Consider the following 6,304-nt stretch of genomic DNA (forward strand, 5'->3'; position numbering starts at 1 on the left):
TAGGTGTGATGGCTTTTGAAAATGTTCAGCCACAGGCCCCTTCAGAAAGGCAACACTGCATGCCTTTTCATTTAAGAATTTCAGCCAACATTTCAGCATGAACACTAATTAATTAAGCCTCTTACTGTCACTACACACAAACAAGATACATGGATTGCTTCCCCTTCCCTGGGAACACTACTGTCTAGAAGAAAATAACCATTAGTTAACTGCTCAACCCAGCACGTGTCCTCCTCCAGCAAAGCTAGGATTTGGGGCAACAGGGTCAGAGCAAGCATGACTAAAATCTTTGGAAATGATGATTGTCAATGCCTCTGCTCCTAGAAAAAATCACTTCCAGCTATGGGCATTTGCCAAGTGATTTTGCATTTACATTTCTACGGAGCCTGCTGCTAACAGAGGATCCATGGCTCCAATACCTGTTTTTGTGAGCACAATATGCTCCTGAAGCCTGCAAAGGTGTTTTTGACAGCTTGCACCCTGTGAATAGAATAACAGGTCTTAAAACCATGTTTTCTGACACTGGGGGAAGTAGGAATCACACACACTGTGCACATGGCAGCACAGTTCTGTCAGGCCCCATGTCCACTCACTCCTTCTTGGTGGGGAACTGAAAGGAGAGGTGGATCTCTAGGTGATTCTATTTGGCAGGGGGGTTGGTCACCTTGCTGTTGCTGACCTTGTTGCCCCTCTCTGCTCCTGGCTCTTTTCTCAGCCCTTGCTGCCCCCTGAAAAATCTGCCCCTGTGCTGACTTAAGGAGGCATTACAACACAGCACAACTCCTTTACTCATGTGCACCTGGGTTACCTTCCACAGGATAGCCATGTATCCAGTGCAAGCAGCTGGAGATCAGGACTGTCGAGCCATCAAGATGCTCATACATCCCAAGGTACAGAATCATCTGCATTTCCAAAGATATAGGCCATCATGAAGCAAAAAAATAGGATTGTACTCCTCTACAACCTGAACCTGATTTTCTGGTAGAGGTTTGCTGTAACATCTACAAACTGTTCATCAGTAGAACAGTCCAAAGACATTTGGCAAGCCCTGGCTTATTCAGCTGCATCTTTTTCTGGTTCCTAACATGCAGACATATATTTCTTGGTGATCCCTTGTCTTTCTGCCATTTGGGTAAGACATCTCATCTACAGGTACAGGCATAAGTCAGAGAGATGAAAATTCCCATCATTTGCTGATTATCTGTTTAGGGTATAGAATACATCAGAGTTGAAACACTTTACATTAAAGCAGCCAGTAATCATTTACAGATTTAAGTTGTATTAAGCATTCATAGCATTAGGATGGCTCCCTTCTGAGATGAATTTCAGCTTAAGATCTTAATAATTTAAAAGGAATAATTTTGTGGAGGGTGCAATTGATGCTTCAATCAAGTGGCATTGATGCTTCAATTTCCTGGTATATATAACAGAGTCAGAGGTTAGAAATATGTCACTCCTTTGGAGTTCCAGCCAAAACCTATCAGAATCCTCTGCGACAGTGAGCACTTTAAGGTATCCATGAATTAAACATTCAGTAGGCATTAATAGATCAGTGTCATCTTAATTTATCAGTAATTAGAAATTAAAATATGCAAAATAAATGGCATATAATACAAGTGTAATCGGTCATTCTGTGTATAAAAAAACATGTTCAAAATGTAGATGGAATACTCTTTTTTAAGCAGTTTTCCCATGACTAATCAGATATTCCAAAATTCATTACAACTTTGCATTATATATTCACATTATCCATGACATGGGCATCTTTAATATCGATAACATATAATTGTATTTGCTATAGAGTGATGGAACAAAATCAGTTGGCATATAGTGCTTGAACATGATTCCAGTACTGATATCTTCTCTTTGCAGAACACTTATCGTTATTAATAATGTATGGCATTAGATTTTCAAGCTTGCCTAGCAAATGTCACAGCCAATGCTCTGTTCAGTAAAATTTTCTCTGTGAATCAAGCACCAGCCACACAGAGACAAGAGTCTGACCTAAGGGGATTTGTGTGGTTAAAACAAACGCTCTCTACCATCTCACACTGTGAACTGTGTCAGATGACCGCACCCATGTTAATGGGAAATTTAACTTTGAGGAGACGTACATATTTTCTAACCTCTCACTGTCCTCAAAATACACACAAAAAAGTTTTTCTAGGCCTTCTTACTCCTATGTATAAACACCATACGTGCTTACACATTCTCTAGAGGTGGTGTCATCTCTAACAGGTGTTAACCTCCCTTCCTAGTTGCCAGTACCTTGTTTGAGGTTGAAATCATTCACCTCTTTCTCCCCCAGAACTTGTGAATATCTGTTTGCTTTATTTTGTTCAACTGGAAGCTTCTTTCCAAGTCTTGTGCATCATGGAAGAATCTTCTGCAACATTTCTCTGAAATCTTAAGATTTCATCACTGCTTTCCAAACTTCTCTGGAATTATTCCACTGAAACAGCAAAAGAAAAAGCATCTGTTCTTCTTTGTCACTTCTTCCAAACAGCAAATAAACTGCAAGCAGATTGCCTACCCACAAACACCATATTTCCAAGGTAGCATAAGGAGTGTTTTTAAGAACATCATCTCATTCTGCAGCAAAACCTCACATACAGTCTGTTGCTTAGGACACATATGTAGATCTTACCAATATCTCTTACTCAGTTCTCAAATTGGGATCTGACTGAAGACCTCTCTAGGTTTTCTAAAGACTCTTAAAACCCTACTAATTATTTCAAAGAATAGTTTCCAGTGGTGCATTTGACGCTCCTTAATGAAAGTGCAGAGGCACCTATACAAACACACAATGAAGTAAAAATGCAACAGCTTTACCTCACTGTGCCAGTTGTATATCTCATGATTTCTTCTCATTCATCTTATGTCTTTTCTCCATGTCCACCATAGACATAATTACACATCCATACCCTGCAAAGCCAATAATTTAAGCAATAAAAAAATTACAATTAATGCATTTTCTTCCTCCATCTAATATCTTTTTGATTACACAAAGAAGACCTAGCCCCACAACCACATCCCCACATCCATTCAAGATTAATTATTCTCAAGTATGTAAGCAGCCTTATGGTAATCAATCTAATTATTCATGTGTTTTTAACTACATCAGTGATTGCAAGCTGCTGGTCTTTGCATGTAAAATCTTTTCTCCACCTGTAAAAGTGGTAGAAATAAGTTTGAGTAACATATATACTAATTTTGTCTCAACTGTTTTAACTAACTTATCTGGTCAGGAAATAGGTTTGTTTGTATATCTACTTATGTCAGCAAGCCATTGGGACCTTGACCTTACAAGGGGTAAGTGTCATCATAATTAAAAAAAAATAAAAAAGGCTATAACAGGGGAAAAGATTCTCCAATATCACAGTACTGCTTTGCAATTTATTTAGTTTAGCAAACAAGTTTCAGTCCTCCTGTCCTCCTGCCCTACCCCAATTTTTCATTGATTGTTAGTGATAAATATCTGGTGTTCTAGATGGTCAGCAATGTCCTAATGAAGATTTGCTTTCTCTAGGCTTCGGTGAAATTATCTCAAGGTGTAGTCAATGAACTGAATTATAAATTGGAATTTGTCATGGGTTTGAAGTAACTTTTTAGAAATCCAAAGCAGATTCCTAGTTTCAGAGAAATTAAAATGAATGTTTTATTGTTTTCTAAGCTATGATTTTTTTAGTATTATTTTTTACTCTTTTCTCCCATTTTCTGTTCTTCTGAAGAGAACCTCCATAAAGTAGCTCTGGAAGCTTCCTTCTTGAACCAAGTTAATTATAAAAAACAGAATAAACAACAAAAAATGTGTAGGCTGTCTAAATCATTAGGCTACTGAATTCAGACCATTGAAAGGTTTAATGAGAACAAACAAATGGAAAACGCTATAGCAAATAAAAACACCAACTATTAAAAACAATGTGCAGTGAAAACTCGTGTGTTTTTTTTTTCTTATAGATCTTTACATTAGTTTTGTCAGGCTCCTATGAGAACTGCCAACTCCTATTACTCTTCAATGTTTTTTTTGTTTAGCTAGCATATAATGTGAAAATTTTAATTCAGTTACATAAATCAGGAGTAACATTATGTAGTATTCCAGATCAGATTAAATAAACGAGGTAAAGGAGATCCAGAGAAAGGTGATTAGAATTATCATGATAACTCATCTACAAAGAATTGAAAGCTTGTTCACTCTGAGGAGGTAAGGAGCAGAATGAGGCAGGCTACAAAAACCAAACACATGCACTTGTAAATGCACTGTGAGCTTCTATCTTTCAGTGTAAGAAGGAATGGTCTGTCATTTAAATTAAAGGGAGTAACTGTGAAAAATATTTTTTTGAAAGAAAATGGTTTATTATATTAAAAGTTCTACACCCTTACTGAATAGTTAAACACTGAAACTCATCACTACAGGTTTTCACTGATAAGTATAGCCCTCTTTAGCTCTGTTTGAGGAGGGGGGGGAAGCATTTATTCTGATAAAAATATCCAGAGATAGGGAGAGAAGAAAAAAATAAATCCTCACCTCATGTTTCAGGGTTAAATCAATTCCAAGGCAGCAGTGATTAGGATGGCTGCAAACTATTCCACATCTGCCAAGTATAAAATTTCTCACACCATCCTTTACAACACACAGGGCTGCCCACTGTCAGCCAAGGGACTGATTCAAAGTTCCCAGCTATCTTTATGTTGCAGATATTCTTATCACACATTTGCTCCAAACTGCTGCCATCACAGAAAGTGTTTGATGAAAGAAAATCTTTTCTTTCTGTTGCTTAAAGAAAATAGAAGTCAAAGGAAGAAAAAAAACAGGTGAGTAGAGCATCTTCATTTACTTTTCATTACTGTTTTTTCTACACCAGTCTTCTGAGAGTTGTCAAAAAGAGAAGGAAAAAGAGTATTTTACCCTGAAAAAAAATATTCTGGGGAAGCCACTTACTAACTTCTGGCTATCACTTTACCGCTGTCTCTCTTGCAGTAAAGCTATCATGCACTGAAGTACCAAAAATAAAGGTTCTCCTAAGATATCGCTTACTGCCTTCACCTGAGGTTAATCATAAACCAGTACTCTCACAAACTGCAATCACATTCCAAGTGACCTTCGACATTCTTCCTGCAAACATTACCAAAGAGGTTCAGAAGTTTTGTGTCATTTTATCTGCAATGCTCACTTTTTCCTACTTCAAGATAATTTGGTAGACTTTCTGTGGCTCTTTCCTGGTGAGACAGTTATTTGTGTATCAGGATAACATCATTATTATTTGAAAAACAAACAAGTTCAATGAAATTTTTTAAAATAGTAAGTAACAGAATTATTTTAGAACTTTTTATTTCAAGAAAAAACACCCAGCAAAAAATTCTCTGTGCTGAAATGATCTCATTCCTTGAGTTATTTAGCAAAGCACTATGTAATAGCAAGAGATGTTGTTGCAGTAGTTGACTTGTATGCATTCAGAACATTCACACACTACTTTAAACCTTCCTGCAAAAAAGGAAATATGTGATGTGATTTAGGATGCTGGCTTATAAGTTTAAACCAGCAACTATAGCATGCAAGCATGTACTCAGTACATAAGGGCTTCTGCTGGTAAAAATACCAAAAAAATATGAAAGAAAAGGAAAACTGTTATAAGAGATTCTCAGGAGAAGGCTTCAAGGATGGCTTTATGTACACTAGCCTGAATTAACAGCTGATTTGTGACCAGTGTATTAGAACGCCATATTCAAAGAGGTACAGAGACTGCATATTCACCTTGTATGTGTCTATGAAGGTGGAAGAACCGATTATAAGAATGCAGTAGTTTCTGCTATTTAATAGCAAATAACCCTCTGTACTGTGGATCTTATCTAGCCTAAAATTGGGGTCAGCTAAATTAGAAGAGAAGATGGTCATGCTCTCTCACCTTAATGGTTTTAATTCATACAAAATCTCCAGGAATGCAGGCAAAGAAAAGCCTGCAATCTAAATAAGAAAAAATAATAATAATAAAAAAAAAAAAATCAGAAGAGTTAGTCTACAATCTCTGACTGAAAAGTAAAATAGCCCTTACTCCAAGACCCATAAGAAATAAAATTCATGCAAACCATCCAGAGCTTGAAAGAGTTGGTGTTGACTACAATTCAATATATAAGCAAATACCAGAATGGCTAGCATCTGCTGCTAATTGTTTAACACATCCTCCTTACCTGATACATGACCTCACACATTTTAGCAAATGGCAATCTCTAATTAATGTTCTGAAATTGTCTTCAGATGTACATTTTATATAGGCTACTTTGTGTAGAGAAAACAAGTTAAAGA

At 36.8% G+C, this 6,304-nt stretch overlaps 1 long non-coding RNA gene across 5 annotated transcripts; it reads right to left on the reverse strand.

Annotated features, from left to right (window-relative positions):
- Nucleotides 1-1,541: 1,541 nt before the first annotated feature.
- Nucleotides 1,542-6,093, reverse strand: LOC106016407 (uncharacterized). 5 transcript variants are annotated; one of them, XR_011810612.1, is made up of 5 exons: nucleotides 6,054-6,093; nucleotides 5,907-5,965; nucleotides 4,529-4,771; nucleotides 2,833-2,925; nucleotides 1,542-2,452 (listed from the first exon to the last, which is right to left on the reverse strand). It is a non-coding gene; the product is annotated as an uncharacterized lncRNA (long non-coding RNA). The 5 variants fall into 5 exon arrangements; XR_001189117.5 differs by having other exon boundaries at nucleotides 4,529-4,777; nucleotides 6,054-6,092; XR_011810611.1 differs by lacking the exon at nucleotides 6,054-6,093 and having other exon boundaries at nucleotides 5,907-6,037.
- Nucleotides 6,094-6,304: the final 211 nt, after the last annotated feature.

This window comes from Anas platyrhynchos, chromosome 7 (genome assembly GCF_047663525.1).
Source record: "Anas platyrhynchos isolate ZD024472 breed Pekin duck chromosome 7, IASCAAS_PekinDuck_T2T, whole genome shotgun sequence".
In the NCBI taxonomy this organism is placed as follows: domain Eukaryota; kingdom Metazoa; phylum Chordata; class Aves; order Anseriformes; family Anatidae; genus Anas; species Anas platyrhynchos.